The 19,249-nt window shown below is 43.5% G+C and overlaps 1 long non-coding RNA gene across 4 annotated transcripts in view; it reads right to left on the bottom strand.

The window, feature by feature from the left end:
• LOC112930864 (uncharacterized) overlaps positions 1-8,809 on the bottom strand; it is a 69,180-nt gene extending 60,371 nt beyond the window's left edge. For 2 of the 4 annotated variants that reach the window (XR_011995487.1, XR_011995485.1), the window contains exon 1: positions 8,734-8,802. This is a non-coding gene — a long non-coding RNA (uncharacterized lncRNA). Of the gene's footprint in view, positions 1-8,733 lie in introns of all 4 variants that reach the window. The other 2 variants (XR_011995488.1, XR_011995486.1) reach the window with 2 other exon arrangements.
• Positions 8,810-19,249: the final 10,440 nt, after the last annotated feature.

Genomic DNA, 19,249 nt, shown 5'->3' with positions numbered 1-19,249 from the left:
AGAGAGAGAGAGAGAGAGAGAGAGAGGCAGAGGGAGAAGCAGGCTCTATTCCAAGCAGGGAGCCCAACGCGGGACTCGATCCCGAGTCTCCAGGATCACGCCATGGGCTGAAGGCAGCGCTAAACCACTAAGCCACTGGGGCTGCCCCGATCCCTGTTCTTACAGGGCTTTTGTTCTAGCAGGATGTTTAACAAATAAGAAAATATTAGTTAGAGGTAAGTGCTACACAGATAATTAAAGCAAGATGATGTGATTCAGATTATCTGTGTGACTCCTTTTGATTGACTATGTGTCAGGGAAAGCTGTGAAATGATCTGGAGAGAGTTCAAGGCAGAGGGAACAGCTAATATACAAACCTTAAGGCAGGAAATATAATTTGTGTTCAAGGGATGGAAAGAAGGCCATTGTAACTGATGAGGAAGAGACTGGTTCAAAAAAAGATGCTGGAGAGATAAACAGAAGCTGGGTCACACAGAGCTTTGTAGACCAGGATAAGGAGTTTAGACCCTATTCTTGGTGCTTTGAAAAACCATTTAAGGGTCTTAAGCAGAAGAGTTGGCATGATCTGATTTATACTTTTAAATAATAACTCTGGCTTCTGAGTGGACAATACAGAGTAGGGGAACAGGATAAAGATAGGGAGACTGATTAAGAAGCCACTGCAGTAATTCATGAGTTGATGTTGGCTGGGACCAAATGTCAGAGTGCTCCAAGTCTTGACCACAGATCCCCTTCTCTAAATCTTCTGCTGATCTCCTCTGGTCCAAAGCTTTGGATACACTCTATACAGCAGTGTCTCCCAAACTAGTATCTTCCACTCTGCCTACCTCTTGGACTTTGACTCATAAATATCCAAACTCATATTGAGTATCTACACTTGGATGACTACTAGGTGTCTCAGACTTAACTTGTACCAAATCAAACGTTTGGTTCTTCCTACCTTTAAACCTCTTATTCCCTCCTCCTTCCCTAGTCCTATACATATTACCCATTCACACATATTATCAGACCTAAAACCTTGGATATCTTTGATTTCTTTATTTTCTCATCCCTCATACCCACGTCCTGCTGAATGTTTCCCTAGAACTAATCAAGCATTAAAAATTTTTCAGCATCATCACAAAGGAGGAGATCACAGAGGAGAAGATGAAACAAAGACACGGGCCTAAGAGGCCAACATGTTGGATGGCTCATCCATGTGGATGCTGAAGTCACCAGGAATGATGTCAGCAAAAAGAACAGACAGGAAAACAGTATCTCAGTGCTAAAGATACTAATGAATGAGGATAAAGAGTGCATTAATGTATACTTCAGAGGAGCTGAGTTTTGAGGGAAGAAGGGGAAGAAACAGGTTTGGAATCGACAATAGAAAGCAAGGAGGCCCTACCTAACCCAACCCACTTGCCCCATCTATCCTCCTCCAGGCCCTCAGGTACCCAAAATTAAAAATAAAATCATATCTGCATCATCTAGAGGTAGGGTTACCAGAGAAAACCCAGGACTCACAGTTAAATTTGAATTTCAGATAAACAACAAATACTTTTTTAGTATACATATATCCTAGATATTGCATAGGACATACTTAAATACTAAAAAATTATACTTTACCCCTAACTATTGCCACATGATATCAGTGCCTATATTTGTCAGGATTCTCCAGAGATCCACAGGATAAGTTAGCAAGCTGGCAACCCAGGAAATCTAATGATGTATTTCCAATCCAAGTCCAAAGCCCTGAGAACCAGGAGGTTTGATGGTTCTGGTCTAAAGCCCAACACGCTTGAGACCCACAAAAAAAAGCCAACATCCCAGTTCAAAAACAATCAGGCAGAAGGAAACCTCTCTTACTCAGGAAAGTATTGGCCTTTATATTCTATGCAGGCCTTCAACTGATTGCACGAGGCCTACCCACATGAGGGAGGGAAACCTGCTTTACTCAGTTTATATATTTAAATGTTAATCTTATCCAAAAACACCCTCATAGAAACATCAGAGAAATGTCTGACCAAATATCTGGCACCCTAGGCCTCGCTAAGTTCACACATACAATTAACCATCACCTAATCTCAAGGTGTTAACTGAAGATAAAATGATAGCACAGGCCTGTAAGAAACAAACTTTCAGAAGTTCAAATGGAAAAAGACTGTGGAAGAACTGAGTCATGCCGTGCACAAGTAGTAAAGGCATGACAGATTCAAAAGAATCTTTCCCTTAACAGATCAGTCCCATAGTAATGTTGCAAATAGCCTGTGAGTGTCAGCAAGAAAAGAAATCCATCACACTGAATGCATTACCTTGAGGTCCTATTACCCTGAGATCGTGACCCGAGTCAAAATCAAGAGTCAGATGCTTTACCAACTGAGCCACTCAGGCACTCCTAAATTTTTTTTTAATAACAAACTGAAAAAAGTATATACTACGTGCTATACTGACTTGGAAAATGCTGCCCATGCATATTTCCTCTCAGATACCCTCAAGCATTTTAGCAAATAAAAGGCTCTGATAAATCCAACAGAAAAAGATGTCAAATATTTCCCTGAGTGTTTCCATGCTTATGTGAGCAAAGAATATCTCCATTGCAGCCTCTATTACTATCCTGAGGCATAGCTTTTTTTTAAAAAAAAATCAGTTTGAAAAACAGTCAACCATAACATTACTCAAAATAGGGATACTCTATTTAACATGTTTGTGCCAAGGACCACCCCCCCCCGCAGCAGTCCAGTGAAGCCTATGTGTATTTTAGAATAATGTATTTAAATGCATAAAATAAAACAAAGAATTATAAAGGAAACCAACTATACTGAAATACAGTTTTCAAAATAACTTTTTTAAAAAATTAGAGTCCTAAAGGAGAATGGGAGGAGGGAACAGGGAAAAAAAAAAAACACTAAAGGAATAATGGCCAAGGACCACATATTGTATGATTCTATTGATATAAAATATCTAAAATAGACAAATCTATAGAGAACAAGAGTAGACGGTAGGGGAGGGTACATTGGAAAACAACAGCTAAAAAGAGGAGGGTTTCTCTTTAGGAGAATGAAATGCTCTACAGTTGATTGTGGTGATGGATGTCCATCATCCATATATATATATATAACAATATACATTTAACTATACACTTGACATGGGTTAATTATATAGTATGTGAACTATACCTCAATAAATCTGTTTTCTAAATCATGATAAAAAATTTTCCAATTATGTTGAAAACTATAAATGCACACAGATCCAAGAAACCAAATAAATCGCAAACAGAAGAAATATAAAAACTACACCAAGACACATCATAAACAAATTGCTCAAACCAAATGATAAAGAGAAAATCTTGAAAGCAACCTGAGACACATTATTCACAGTGGAAAATAAGAAATGACAACAAATTTATCGTTGAATGCAATGAAAGGTAGAAGACAGTAGAGTAAAATCTTTTATCCACAAAAGAAATAACCATCAAGCTAGACTTCTACACATAGTGAATTATCTTTCAAAGACAAAGGCAACACAATGAGATTCTACCTCACACCTGTTAGGATGGCTACTATCCAAACAATGGAAAATAATAAGTGTTGACAAGGATCTGGAGAAATTGAAACCTTCCTGCCCTGCTGGTGGGGATGTAAAATGATGTAGCCACCACAGAAAACAGTTTGGTGGTCCCTCAAAAAAATTAAACATAAAATTACCAATATGATCCAGTAATTCCACTCCTAGGTGTATATCCAAAATAACTGAATACAGGTGTTCAAACAAAAACCTCTACAAGATACCTACAGTCAAAAGTGATTTATTGTACATTTAAAAATTTGGTTAAGACAGATCTCATGCAAAATACTCCTACAATATATTTTTTAAATATACACAAATGTTCATAGTAGCACTATTCACAATACCCCAAAAGGCAGAAACCACCCAAATGTCCATCACCTGATGAATGGATAAACAAAATTGATATAGTCATACAATGGAATATTATTTGTTTTTGTTTTTAATTTGTATTTACTTATGATAGTCACACAGAGAGAGAGAGAGAGAGGCAGAGACACAGGCAGAGGGAGAAGCAGGCTCCATGCACCGGGAGCCCAACGTGGGATTCGATCCCAGGTCTCCAGGATCGCGCCCTGGGCCAAAGGCAGGCGCTAAACCGCTGCGCCACCCAGGGATCCCACAATGGAATATTATTTGGACACAAAAAAAGAATGAAATACCGATACATGCTACAACATCATGAACCTCAAAAACATTATGCTAAGTTTAAAAAGCTAGTTATAAAGAACTACGTGTTGTATAATTCCATTTATTCCACATTCCATTATGAAATATCCAGAATAGGCAAATCCATAGAGAGAGAATATGGATCACTGACTGCCAGAGGCTGGAGAAGGGAGAATGGTGAGTGACTTCTTAAAAAGTATGGGGATGAGGGATCTGTGGATGGCTCAGCAGTTTAGTGCCTGCCTTTGGCCCAGGGCGTGGTCCTGGAGTCCTGGGATCGAGTCCCAGGATTGAGTCCCAGGATCGAGTCCCGCATCGGGCTCCCTGCATGGAGCCTGCTTCTCCCTCTGCCTGTGTCTCTGCCTTATCTCTCTCTGTGTCTCTGCCTCTCTCTCTCTCTGTGTCTCTCATGAATAAATAAATTCTTTTAAAAATTAGCCTTTAAAAAAAAGTATGGGGCTTCCTTCTGGGGTGATAAAAATATTCTGTAACTGTTGTGGTGATGGCTCACAATATTGTGAATGTACTAAATGCCATTGAATTGCACACTCTACACTGTTAAAATGGCAAATTTTTGCTTGTGCATTTTTTAAATATTTTATTTATTTATCCACGAGAGACACAGAGAGAGGGGCCGAGAGAGACATAGGCAGCGAGAGAAGCAGATTCCCTTTGGGGAGCCCGATGTGGGACTCGATCCCAGGACCTTCGGATCCACCATGAGCCAAAGGCAGATGTTCAACCACTAAGTCACCCAGATGTCCCTATGCATGTGCATTTTATCACAACTTTTAAAAACAATGACATATACTGCACACTTACTAAAATGATTAAAATAAAAAAGACTAAAGGGACTAACCATATAAATTATTGGCAAAGATGTGGAAGATCTAGAACTCTCTACCATAGATCATTGGTGGGAATGTATGTTACTATTACTTTGGAAAAAAGTTTGGTGGTTTCTTTTTTTTTCTTAAAGATTTACTTATTTATTTGAGAAAGAAGGACTATGTACACACGCACACAGTAGAGGGAGAAGAAGAGAACATCTTAACCAGACTCCATGCTGAATACGGAGCCCGACACGAGGCTGAATCTCACAACCTGAGAATGCAACCTGAACTAAAACCAACAGTCAGATGCTTAACCAATTGTACCACCGAGGTGCCCCGGTTTGGTGGTTTCTTAGAAAGTTCAATGATTCAATCACATCTTTCCTAGGTTCCTCCAGACAATGAAAGCACACGTCCACACAAAGACTCATGCACAGATATTTATAGTCATTTTCCTGTAATTCAAAAACCAGAAACAACTAAAGTCCATCAAGACAGGAATGGGTTGGGGGATCCCTGGGTGGCTCAGTGGTTTAGCGTCTGCCTTTGGCTCAGGGTGTGATCCTGGAGACCCAGGATCGAGTCCCACATGGGGCTCCCTGCATGGAGCCTGCTTCTCCCTCTGCCTGTGTCTCTGCCTCTCTCTCTCTCTCTGTGTCTGTCATGAATAAATAAATAAAATCTTTAAAAAAAAAAAAAAAGACAGGAATGGATATATTGTGATATTTCCATACAATTGAATACTGCTCAGCAATATAAAGAATAAGTTATTGGCACATGCAGCTGGAATAATCTCAAAAGAATTATACTGAGTGATGAAAAGCCAGACAGAAATGAGTACATACTGTATGATTCCATTTATATAAAATTTTAGGAAATGGAAATTAAGCTACTGTGACAAAAGTAGGTCAATGGTTGCCTGGTGACTAGGTGATAGGGTTAGGTTGGTGGGAAGGGACAGGGAAAGGAGACACAAGGGAAGTTTTATAGGTAAGGGATATATTCACTACCATAATTGCAGTAATTGTTTCTCAGGTATATACATAATGCCAAAACTTATCAAATTACACACTTTAAATAAGTAGGGTTTATTGCATTTAAATTATATGTTTGGGGGATCCTTGGGTGGCGCAGCGGTTTGGCGCCTGCCTTTGGCCCAGGGCACGATCCTGGAGACCCAGGATCGAATCCCACATCAGGCTCCCGGTGCATGGAGCCTGCTTCTCCCTCTGCCTATGTCTCTGCCTCTCTCTCTCTCTCTCTCTCTGTGACTATCATAAATAATAAAATTTAAAAAAATAAATTATATGTTTGGTTTTTTGTTGTTGTTGTTGTTTTAAGTAGGCTCCATTCTCTGCATGGAGTTTGAGGTCACAACCCTGAGATTAAGAGCTGCATGTTCTACCCAGTGAACCAGTCAGGAGTCCCTAAACTATATCTCAATGAAACTCCTAAAAACATTTTATAAAGTGAAAAAGAGACATTTAGGGAAGAAAATATAAATCAAGTTTATATTACCTCCGAGATTATGCAGTTTTAATATTTTTGTCTTTAAAATATTTACATCTTGTTTCAAAAGATGAAAGTTATGTTTTATAAATTGACTAGGCATGCAATATATATTGATTCCTCTATGAAAATGTGTTGGTCAGAATAAGCTAGATTAAGCCACAGTAACAAGCAGCCTAAATCTGAGCGACCTAATGCCACCAGGATTTATTTCTTACTCTACATATCTGTAACAGTTGATAGGGGAGTACATTCATGGTAACCTCTCTGAGACTCAGGCCAAAAAGCTCCAACATTCCAAAGTGCAGCCTCAATGCAGCCGGAGAAGAGAGAATAAAGAATAAATATATTCAATATTTATTGAATATTTATTCAATATTGAATATAGAGCATTGAATGTTCTAACCTAGAGGGTACTGCTTTACTTCAAAGGGCCAGGGGAGCATATGCCTCCATGTACCCACAAGTAGAGGAGAAATGGAGGGGCGCTTGGGTGGCTCAGTTGGTTAAGCATCTGCCTTGGGCTCAGGTCATGATCCCAGGACTCCAGGCCAGAGCTCCACATCAGGCTCCCTGCTCCACGGGGTGCCCACTTCTCCCTCTCCCTCTCTGTTGCACTCACTCCGTCAAATAATAAATAAAATCCTTTCTTAAAAAGTAGAAGAGAAATGGATACTGGTGAACATTAATAAACTACCACAATTTCCCATGACACTAAAAATTATTTCCATACCAACATATGACAAAGGAATTGAAACAATGTACTCTGGTGAGCCAGAGAGTCTACCAGAAAAGGTGGGAGAACTGCCAACTCCATCCACACTTACAGGTCCTCTATTCTCTCAATAACTCAGGGACTGCTTAGTGGCAACCCAATTAGACTTTTAAAAGTCTCCTAACTACCTGGAAAATCAGCTCTTTTACATTTGCCTTGCATGCCATCAAACACCTCCAGCACTCCTTCAGTGGCTGCCCCCTATTGTGCCTCCATCAGGTGAGGTCTGCACTCAAGAGGTCTAAGCAAGATGGTATGGGAACGCAGAAGAGAGCAATGTTTTAAACTCTAACCTAGCCACCTTTTTTCTGCTTTTGTGATACAAATCTGGGTCCCTGCCTTGCCAATTCTACAGCTTACCAGCTCCATGGCCATAGGCAAATCCCTTCACCTTTCTGAGGCTCAGTTTCCTCACCTGTAAAACGGGAATAATAAAGCTTACCTCCCAAGACTGTTGTGAGAACAAGAATGAGATCATGTCTATGGAAATGCTTTGTATACTGTAAAGTTTTGTGTCAGCCCAAGTTATCATCACCATCACCATCAGCATCATCGAGGCCGTCTTACACTGTCTAGAAGGGGAGCCCCAGGGTTGGGGAAGGCCCAGAGGAGAGAGGGGCTCCCAGCCTGACCCTAGACTCTGCTGGAATCAGGGCCTCTCTCTAATTAACTCTTCCTGGCAAAAGTTCCTTGCTGGACATGTTTGCCTACCAGGGAAGAGCCAGGTGAGGTTTCCAGGGGCCGCCCACTGGCCCTGACACACGGGGGAGGAATGATGACTCACCAGCCCCCTAACAGCCTCGCTGACAGGCCTCTTGGCCCAACCCCTGGCTCGGCCTGTGGAGGGCTGGCAGCCTGCAACAGGGCCGTCGGGTTTTCAAGAAGAGAAAGAAAGAGAGGAAGATGGAAGGAGGGAGGGGAAGGGAAAAGGGGAGATAGAGGAAAAAGAAAGGCATAAAAAGGCAAAAGGAAGAAATGACGGAAAAGAGAGCAGAGTGTGGTTCCCAGGGGCTGGGGATGAGGAGGAGGATCCCGTTCCAATCCTGCAAGACGAAAAAGTTCTGGAGATTGGGGGCTGCACAACCGTGCGAATGTGCTTAACCCCCTGTGCGCTTCCGAGGGTACATTTTTGTGTTCTGTGTTTTTTGACACCATTTAAAAGCAGGCCTTAGGGGGAAAAAAAATTTTTTTAGAGTGAAGAAATGATAAAGGGGAGAAAGGAGGGAGGAGAAAGCAGGGGGAGAGGGGAAGGGACGGAGGAAGGGAGGGAGGGAGGGAGGGCAAGGAAGGAAGGAGGGAGGCAGGAAAGGGACACGAGACGACGCGGGGAGGAAAGGGAGGAAACGGCGGCGAGGAAGGAAGGACGAAGGAGGAGGAAGAGAACCGCCCGCAGCCGACTACCTGGCAGCGAACCCGCGGCCCCGGCTTTCCCCAGTCACGCTCGGTCCAGGGGCGGGCGGGCGGGAGGGGGAGGGGCTCCCGCGCCGGGCTGCGCGTGACGTCATCGCGCCGCTTCCCCGCCCGCCGCCGCCGCCCGCGTCCGGGCGTTGTGCAACTGCGGGGCGCTGGTGCCGGGCCTCCGCGGCGGCTCCCGCTCTCCCTGGGTGGCTGAGAGTCCCCTGGCCTCTGGCTTTGCGCCCGGCCGGCCCCGGTGGCGGCAGGAAGGCGATAATTGCCCAGAGACGCAGCACTTATCTGGGCCGGTTGTGCAAGGCGCGCGGGAGGGAGGGCCCGGGGCAGCGGCTCTCACGCCTCAGCGGCCAGGCATGCGCGCGGGGGCGAGGGGCCCACGGGGGTCCCCGGGGCGCCTGCGGCTGTTCCCGCCGGGCCGCCGCCTCCCTCCTCGGGAAAGCGCAGCCGCGCGGTCGCGGGGTCGTCGTTGGAGAGGGTTGAGGACCTGGGTTCCCAGCGCGCCCCAACACCTGCGGAGGGGTGTGATGTGCCACAGGTCACTCGACTTCTGGGCCCCCGAGCTCCTCTGTGCACTAGGAATAAAATTACTACCTCTCGGTGCTTGTAAAGGTTAGAAGGGGTGCGGGCGAGGCCTGGAGAGTGTCAGCACACGTTAGGTGCACGCTGAGCCCTGGCCATGGATTATTTCTCCTGTCATCCACCTCAGAAGCTCACACTACAATTCTTTTTTTCTTTTAAGATTTTTTTTTTAAAGATTTTATTTATTTATTCATGAGAGACACACAGAGAGAAAGAGGCAGAGACACAGGCAGAGGGAGAAGCAGGCTCCCTGCAGGGGGAGTCTCCCTGACGATCGGGGTCTCCAGGGTCACGCCCTGGGCCGAAGGCAGGCGCTGAACCGCTGAGCCACCCGGGGATCCCTCACACTAAAATTCCATGTGCGCGGCTCTCCCTCCTGGCCCACACACTACCAGTCAAGACCTGGGTTCAAATTTTGTCTGCCATTGACTTACTGGACCTCGGGAAATTCCCTTTTGGGTCTCCAGTTTCCTCTTTCAAAATTGTATGACGAAGGTCCCCACCCCAGTAATCTGTGGGGAGATTTAAAAGAGGTAATCCTTGAGAAAGTGTGAGTTACAGATCTGTTATCAGGGTATGCCAACCACTGTCCTTGAAAAATTCCTTTCCCTTGGCTTCCAGGACAACAGGTGCTCAAGGTTTTCTTCCTAGCCCTGGCTTTTTCCCAGGCTCGTTGCAGGCTCTTCCTCCCTTACACATCCCTTAGGAGTTGGTGTGCCTTGAGGTTCTCTTCAGGCATCCATCTGTTCCTTTGGTAAGGAGTGAATTGACATCATCTTCCCCAAGACTTCAGGTTGCCGCAGCCCCTGCAGCCCAGCTCACTGTTCTAGAGATCCACATATTTACAGGATACCGCCCTCGAATGGATTCACAGGAGCCTCTCATTTAGCAAGTTCCAAGCTGAACATACCATCTTCCTATCACAAAACCATAGGGCAATGCCCAGGTTCTCCATCCTCCTGGAGAGGAAAATAAACCTGAGAGCCATTTTTTAAGGCTCACCTTTTCCCATCCTCCTACAATCCAAGTAATCACTAAGTCCTATCCTTTTACCTCTCTAATGTCCCTTTAGTTGTCTTTTTCCATTCCTGCTGTCATTATCCCAGTCTTGGCCACCACTGTATTGCTCACTTGGGAGATTGCAACAGCCTCCTAACTTTTTAATCTTCAGTCTTGTATCCTACAATCCACTCTCTACACTGAAACCAGAGCAACCTTCCTGAAATCAAATCTATGTCACCCTACATTAAGTTTTGGCTTTTATCTTTAGTTTCCTGTTACTTGCCTGCCCTCCAAAGAGCCACATGGAACTTATTTCTGTCCTCAGAGTGTGATGCCTCTGGGCCTTCTCACATACTGTCTCTCTTTGTTTGGCTCACTCCTACTTATCTACCCAGATCTCTACCTAGACACCTCATTTGCATAGCTTTCCCTGATCCCACCAAACCTTGACTAAAATAACCACCCTTCCTATTTGCTCTTAAAGTGATAATACATAAACTCATCTCATGGTGAATTTGTTTCCATACAAACTTTCTGGAAAGCAAAAAGAAATGTGTATCAGAATCTTTTAATATGTTCAAATCTGTCAAGCCAGCAATTCCTCTTCTGAGAAATTTAAGAAAGCCTGAAAGATTGTACTCAAATATTTAAGGGCCCTGACATTCATCAGAGTGAAGAATGGAAACAACTGAAAGGTCGAACAAGAGATTGGTTCACTATCACACCCATACAATGGAATACTTTGCATCCATTAACAATGTAGAATATGTAATATACACTCACAGTATAATGTTAGGTGGGGAAAGCACATTGCAAGATGTTATGTATATATTGCATGGAACTAATTTTTTCATTTAAATTCACAAAGAAAAAAGCATCTGAAAGAATAGAGGCCAAAATGTTAATAGTAACCATCTCTAGGTGATGGGATTATGAGAGATTTTAATTTTGTTCATTTTGCTTATCTGTGTTTTCTCCCATAATCCTTTGTTCACTAACTATGTGACTTTTTAAAAAATAAAATAAATGTTTGTTGAGTGATTGGCTATTCTTGTCCAGAGGTCTGAGCCAACCTGGCTGGGATAGGTAGGCCTCTTGGAGCTTCTTGCTAACTTGAGAGGGGAGGGGCCTAACCACCAGAACAAAAAGCTGCCCACAGATGCCTGATTCAAATACAGAGCAACTGGGGCACCTGGGTAGCTCAGTGGTTGAGCATCTGCCTTTAGCTCAGGGCCTGATCCCAGGGTCCAGGATCAAGTCCTACATCGGGTTTCCCACAGGGAGCCTGCTTATGTCTCTGCCTCCCTCTCTCTGTCTCTCATGAATAAATAAATAAAATCTTAAAAAAAAATACATAGCAACTGCCCACAGGAAGGAAAAACAGTTGCTCCTTTGGTAGAGATGGATACTAGAGGAATTTTCATTATTGAAGAATTTGGCTTGGGAATTTCCAGGCTGGTGGTAGAGATTTTTAAATTCTACACCCTCTCATCTTGGAATTGGAGAACCAGTAACCCAAAGATGTTAGTGACTTGCCAAACCTGCCAAATCACACAAGAAGGTAACGGCAGAGCTGGAATTTGAATATATTTCCTTGCTTCCTGGTTCCTATTCGTTCCACTCTATGTTTCCCCCCTCATCCTCAGCAACTGATGCCAAGACTGCTCCACCACACACACACACACACACACACACACACACACACATACACACACACACACATACACATAGGCAAGCTGCTACATTTCCATCCAAAGTCCATAAATCCAGAAAGCAGATACCCTTGGATTCACTTTTTACCATGGGGATCTCTTACAGTAATCCTTGAGAAGTTGGCCCACCTAAATAGCCCACCAAGCTCTGTTCTAAAGAATATCCAACTCAGTAACAATTACACCCTGAACTCCACTGTTTTCTGTAGACCTTCCTCTGCACCAAGCACTTTTCCATAAGATATTCTCTTTTATTTTTTGTATTTTTATTTTATTCTCCTAGTAGCTCTACCACATAGGTATAATTGTCCTTTTGCCCTATGAGGAAACTGAGACTCAAGGAAGAGAATCAAAATAACTTTGTCAAGGTCACATCCATAAGTGCCACAGTCAGGATTCAAACTCCCACTAGCAGTAGATCCTGCCTGTACCAATGTAGACCTGTTTCCCTGGTCCACATTGCCATGCCAGAGTAAATGTCCCTTTTTCCAGTCTGAGAGGCATTTTTGAGACTTAAGCTCTGATCTGGAAATCAGAGCTTAACAGATCTTGAAGATCCACATTTCCACATTTTACTCCATTCTCTTTTTTTTTTAAGATTTTACTTATTTATTCATGAGAGACACAGCGAGAGAGAGAGAGAGAGAGAGGCACAGACACAGGCAGAGAGAGAAGCAGGTTCCATCCAGGGAGCCCAATGTGGGACTCGATCCCACGACTCCAGGATCACACACTGAGCCGAAGGTAGACGCTTAACTGCTGAGCCACCCAGGTGTCCCCATTTTATCCCACTCTTCAAGTAAACCATGTTGCACAGAGTACTTTACACCATGAACTATGGGCAAAGGACCTCAACGTAAACCCTGGCTCTGCCACTTACTAATTGTGTGACTTTAGGCAGGTTACTAAACCTCTCTGTGCTTCAGATTCCTCATCTGCAGAGTGTGGATAATAATACTATTTAATTCATAGAATTGTTAAAGTATTAAATGAGTTACAATGTAAAAGTACACAAAACAGTGTTTGGCATATGGAAAGTTCTCCATAAATAGCTTCTGTCTTCATCATTACTATACTATTATACTACTTCAAAGAGATTATGATATACCAGGTGTTAAGATAATGAATGGAAAAACAAAGATGACATAGACACTGTCCTCTCCTCAGGTAACTCGTGGAATGGAAGGAGAATGAAGAAACCATATATTATTATATTTTAATAATGTGGTAAATGCAATGACAGATTTGCGTGGACACTCCAGGAATAGATGTGACTTATCCAAGGCAGCAGCAAAGTTAGGTCTTGAGCCAAGGTAACCTGAGCCTCCTTCCATTCCACCTCATTGATCGGGAATTTGCCCATGCACATAACAGGTATGACCCAAAGCCTTTCCACAAGACACCAAAAAGAGACTCCTAAGGCCATGTGACTTATGTGTAGATATAGGCAATAAAATCTGATGAATGAGTCAGTGAGTCAAAGACATTGGTGAGGGACGCCTGGGTGGCTCAGAGGTTGGGTGCCTGCCTTCGGCTCAGGTCGTGATCCTGGGATCCAGGATCCGGTCCCACATCGGGCTCCCTGTGGGGAGCCTACTTCTCCCTCTACCTGTGTCTCTGCCTCTCTCTCAGTCTGTATCTCTCATGAATAAATAAATAAAATCTTTAAAAAAAAGACATTGGTGAGAAGACAGCCAACTTTTCCCTTTGCTCTCACCTCCTCCCTGTACAGGCATGAGGCAGTGGCATAGGATAAAGCAACGGTGAGTCCTGGGGGACAGCCTCTTCCTCCTCAAAAGGGTGGTACATTGGGACACCACCATTCACTAGCTCCTCTTTCACCACAGCTGTTTCTGATGCCCTCAAGGAAAATGTGTAGCTCATTCAATTCAATACTTCCACAATTACATGATATTTATATGTGCTGGACTCTGTAGAGAGAAAGGTGAATCAGCCCCAATTCCTGCCCTCAGGGAACTTAAATTCCAAAAGAAGAAATAAACTATGACAAATTGCTATCTTGCAAAATAGAAAGTATTTGGGGCGCAAAGAAAGGGACAGACCAAAGACAACCAGAATCCAGATAATAAGAGCTCACATGGTCTGAATAATGGCTCCAAATGAGGTCCACATGCTGCTCCCTGGGACCTATGAATATTATTTTATATGGCAAAGGGTCTTTACAGGTGTGATGAAGTTATCTCCCCTTGAGATGGGGAGATATCCTCTACTATCTGGGTGCGCTCTAAATGTAATCACAAATATCCTTTTAAGAGGGAAGTAGCACAGGGATACCTGGGTGGCTCAGTGGTTGAGCGTCTGCCTTTGGCTTAGGTGGTGATCCAGGGGTCCTGGGATCAAGTCCCACATCGGGCTCCCAGTGGGAATCCTGCTTCTCCCTCTGCCTATGTCTCTGCCTCTCTTTCTGTATCTCTCATGAATAAATAAATAAATAATATTTAAATAAAGAGGGAGGCAGCAGGAAAATTGACTACAGAGAAGTGAGAATAAAAGCAAGAGGTTAGAATGGGGCCTTGAGCTAGGTACTGCAGGCTGCCTCCAGAAGCTAAAAGAGAAAAGGAAATGGGGGATCCCTGGGTGGCTCAGCGGTTTAGCGCCTGCCTTCAGCCCAGGGTGTGATCCTGGGGTCCCGGGATCCAGTCCCACATTGGGCTCCCTGCATGGAGCCTGCTTCTCCCTCTGCCTGTGTCTCTGCCTCTCTCTCTCTGTGTGTGTCTCTCATGAATAAATAAATAAAAATCTTAAAAAAAAAAAAAAAAAAAAAGGAGAGAAAAGGAAATGGATTCTCCCCTAGAGGTCCCTGAAGGAAATAGCCCTGCAGACACCTTGAAATTAGTCAAGTGAAACTATTTCTGACTTCTAGTATCTGGAACTTAAGGCAATAAATCCCTATTGTTTAGCCACCAAGTCTATGGTGATTTGTTTCGGCAGCCATAGGAAACTGATAGATTGCTGATGAGATGTGAGGCGCTCGATCTGGGTTTTGCACACGAACTCTACAGACTGCCTTGCTTCAAGCCCTAGCTCCACCATTTATCATCTGTGTAGCTTTGGTCAACTTACCTCTCTGGGCTCTAGTTTCCTCATTTATAGGAGAGAAATAATATTTAGTACCCCACCCATAGGAATGGTGTGAGGAATAATGTGTAGAAGATACTACTAACGCTCACTATTATTTGGTTCTTCTTTCCTTCCATAGAAGTCTGCACTTTCTGCCCCCTTGCGGAACTGTGGCACCATGTGACCACGTGTAGTAAGGTGGTACCAGTTCTGGCCAAGGAAATGTGAAGAGTGAAAAGCCCCTGTGGGACCTGGACTGTATGATCACTAATTTGCATGTACTAGTGGGCAAGTCACAAGCTTTCTCAGTCTCAGTGACATGACAAGCCTCTCCAGTATCCCTTCCAATACTTGCTCTCCAGGACTCTGAGCACTATGTGACAAAATGGACTGTAAATAAGAGAGAAGAGAAGAAATTTAAAAGGGATCAGAAGTGGCTCAGTTGGTTGGGCATTCAACTCAGGTCATGATCTCATGAGTTGTATGATCAGGCCCCACCTCGGGCCCTCCACACTTGGCAGGGAGTCTGCTTGAGGATTCTCTCCCTCTGCTCCTCCCCCAATTCTCTCTCTCTCTCTCTCTCTCTCTCAAATAAATAACTATATCTTTAAAAAATAAATTAAAAAATAATAAAGGGAGTAATAGAAAAAAATAATGAGTCATAGGAACAATATGAAACACAAGGATATGTGTGACATGGATTCCCCAGAATATATGAACAGACCACCCAAAAGTCCCTGGGAGACCCATCTATATGCTGCCCACAGGAGACTCCCTTTAGACATAAAGACACCTGCAGATTGAAAGTGAGGATATGAAAAAACATTTACATGCAGATGGAAGTGAAAAGAAACCTGGGGTAACAAGAGACAAGGGATACTACATAATGATGAAGAGAACAATCCAACAAGAGGACATAGTAATTATAAATATTTATGCACCAACATGGGAGCACCTAAATACATAAAGCATCTACTAACAGACATAAAGGAAGAAATTGGCAGTAATACAATAATAGTACAGGACTGTAAAATCCCACTTATATCAATGGAAAGATCAGACAGAAAATCAATAACAAAACAGTGGCTTTGAATGATATATTGGACCAGATGGACCTAACAGATATATTCAGAACATTACATCCCCAAACAGCAGCATGCACATTCTTTTCAAGTGCACATGGAAGAGTCTCCAGGATAGATCACATATTAGGCCACTAAACAAGCCTCAACAAATTTAAAAAGATCGAAGTCATGCCATGCATCTTTTCTGACCACAATGGTATGAAACTAGAAATTGACCACAAGAAAAAATCTGGAAAGAACATAAATATATGGAGGAGGCTAAATAACATGCTACTAAACAATGAATGGGTCAACCAAGAACAGAAAAAAAATTTTAAAGGCATTGGGATGAACTTAATTATTACAATGACTAATTAATTCAGCAAGGTTTCCATCTTAAGTTTCTTTTTAGAATAAATTTATGTTTAAAAAAGTAAGTTGGGGGATCCCTGGGTGGCGCAGCGGTTTGGCGCCTGCCTTTGGCCCAGGGCGCGATCTTGGAGACCCAGGATCAAATCCCACGTCGGGCTCCCGGTGCATGGAGCCTGCTTCTCCCTCTGCCTATGTCTCTGCCTCTCTCTCTCTCTGTGTGTGTGTGTGACTATCATAAATAAAGAAAAATTAAAAAAAAAAAAAAAGTAAGTTGAAGGGCACCTTGGGTGGCTCAGTCGGTTAAGCATCCCACTCTTGATCTCAGCTCAGATGTCCATTTCAGGATTGTGAGTTCAAGTCCCACACTGGGCTCCACCCTGGTGGTGAAGCCTACTTTAAAAAAGAAGAAAGAGAAAATTAAGTTGATTTAAAGACAAAATATTGATTAGACAATCTCATGGGTGGCTCTTTAAATATAAAGAAGAATCAAAAAGTGAGATTCAGGCAACTTCCCTAGAACAGTGAAAAGAGTATGGGCTTTTGATCATACAGGCCAGTGGTTGAATCCAGTTCCTCCACATGCTGGCAGTGTGACCTCAGTCAAATTGCTCAAGCTTCAGAAATGAAATTTTTAATGGGGTCATTATCCCTTCTTCACAGAGTTTGAGTTGGTACGAAGATTAGGACTTACTTTCACTATTGCTGACCTTGTATTTCTCCTTCTTATTCTTACCGGTGGGTCTTAACCCAGTTTGTAGATTGGGTGCCAATTTGAACCACATTCCCAGAAGGCCAGGCTCTGGAAAGATACAGCCCATCAGAGCCCACTTCCTGCCTTCCAGGAGCTCCTAGCCCTAGTGGAACAACTGACCTAGACTCAAAGACCCACAGTCCACAACCCAGGTGCTGTAGAGAGACAGACAGATACAGTGGCAAGAGACATTGAGACGACTCCAAGGACAGCCATGGTGCCAGAGATGAATCTCAAGCCCTGTGTAACGTTTCAACAGGCAGATGTGGGTAGGGAATGTATACTAGCTTCCTTGCCTCCTTGAGCCTCAGTTTACTCTTTTGTAAAATACAAATAATACCACCTACCTTTTGCCGTTTTACTGTGAGGATTAAGGAGGATAAAACACAGGAAGCACCTACCACAGTGCCAGGTTCCTATGAGGCACTGGGTAATGGAGGCAATTACTTTACTATTATGCTGGATAATAAAGCCCCAGTGGGTGGCCCCCTTCCATAATGGAATTATCTTCTTCTTCCCTGTGACTCACCTCTAGGGGCTGGCCCAGGGGAGGGGATGTCCCAGGCTCCTGGGCAGGTTCGAACTATCAAGCTTCTGAGAGTAAGGCCTTTATTCACAAGAGATCAGTGTTCATGGCACCTCATCCTATGGTCCCCATTTTGCAAATATGTATGCTAGGTCCCCAAGAGAGGGAACATTTTTTCTCCAGTGTCACAGCTGGTCCTTAAGTCCAGATTTCTACCATCTAAGAAAAGACTATGAGTCTATGAGTCAACCCCAGGTCCTCAAGAGCCGGCTATGCAGGAGGCCAGAGACAACTGCTGAGAAGAAGCAGGAGTGTGGAGTGCTGGAGATGTGGGTTCAAATTCACCCAGTTGGGGGATCCCTGGGTGGCGCAGCGGTTTGGCGCCTGCCTTTGGCCCAGGGCGCAATCCTGGAGACCCGGGATCGAATCCCACGTCGGGCTCCCGGTGCATGGAGCCTGCTTCTCCCTCTGCCTGTGTCTCTGCCTCTCTCTCTCTCTCTGTATGACTATCATAAATAAATAAAAAAAAATTAAAAATAAAAAAAAATAAAAAATAAAAAACAAATTCACCCAGTTGCTGGCTGAACCAGGATTACAGCGCTTTCCCTCTCTGGGCCTCAGTGTTCTATGACTGGGTAGAGTGGACATATACTTCCACTTATGGCTGACTATCAAAAAAACACCAGGGAAGCATAAACCAATCAGAGCAGACATTGTCAGTGTCCAGTGGTCCCCCACCCCCCGCCCGGGCTCAGCATGAACACCGCTTGTGGGGGAGGTATAGAACATGCAGTGTGTACAGTATGTATTCCCATAGTGAAAATGGATCAACCACACAGCTCTACTCCCCTTCCCTCCACCTCCTCTCAAATGCCTAGCCATCTGCCTAATACATGCTGGCTCCACCTCAAGGTCAAATGTGTGCCCTGCAAGTCGTTCTTCCTGAAGAAGGTCCACACTCCCAAAGAAAATCAGGAACCTCATGATTTTTTTAAAGCCTTACTGAAGTATAGTTTATATACTATAGAACTTTATTTATTTTAAGTGTATAATTCAATGATTTATAACATAAATTTACAAAGCTTGTGCAACCAACACCATAGTCCAGCTTTGGAACATTTCCATCATCCCACTAAGACCCCTCATGCCCATCACTTCTCATCTCATTCCTATCCAGCCCCAGGCAACCACTAATCTGCCTTCCATTTCTACAAATGTGCTTTTTCCTGGACATTTCATATATATGGAATCATATAATATGTAATATATGATGTCTGGCTTCTTTCATTTACCATAATGTTTTGGAGGTTCAGCCATATTGTAGCACATGTCAGTATTTCATTCCTTGTCTTATTTCATTTCAGTGCCTGGCACATAGTAGGCGCTCAGTAAGAGGCTGATGAATCTCACATGAAGA

This window comes from Vulpes vulpes, chromosome 12 (assembly GCF_048418805.1).
Source record: "Vulpes vulpes isolate BD-2025 chromosome 12, VulVul3, whole genome shotgun sequence".
NCBI lineage: Eukaryota > Metazoa > Chordata > Mammalia > Carnivora > Canidae > Vulpes > Vulpes vulpes.
This window is presented reverse-complemented; position numbering and strand designations above follow the sequence as displayed.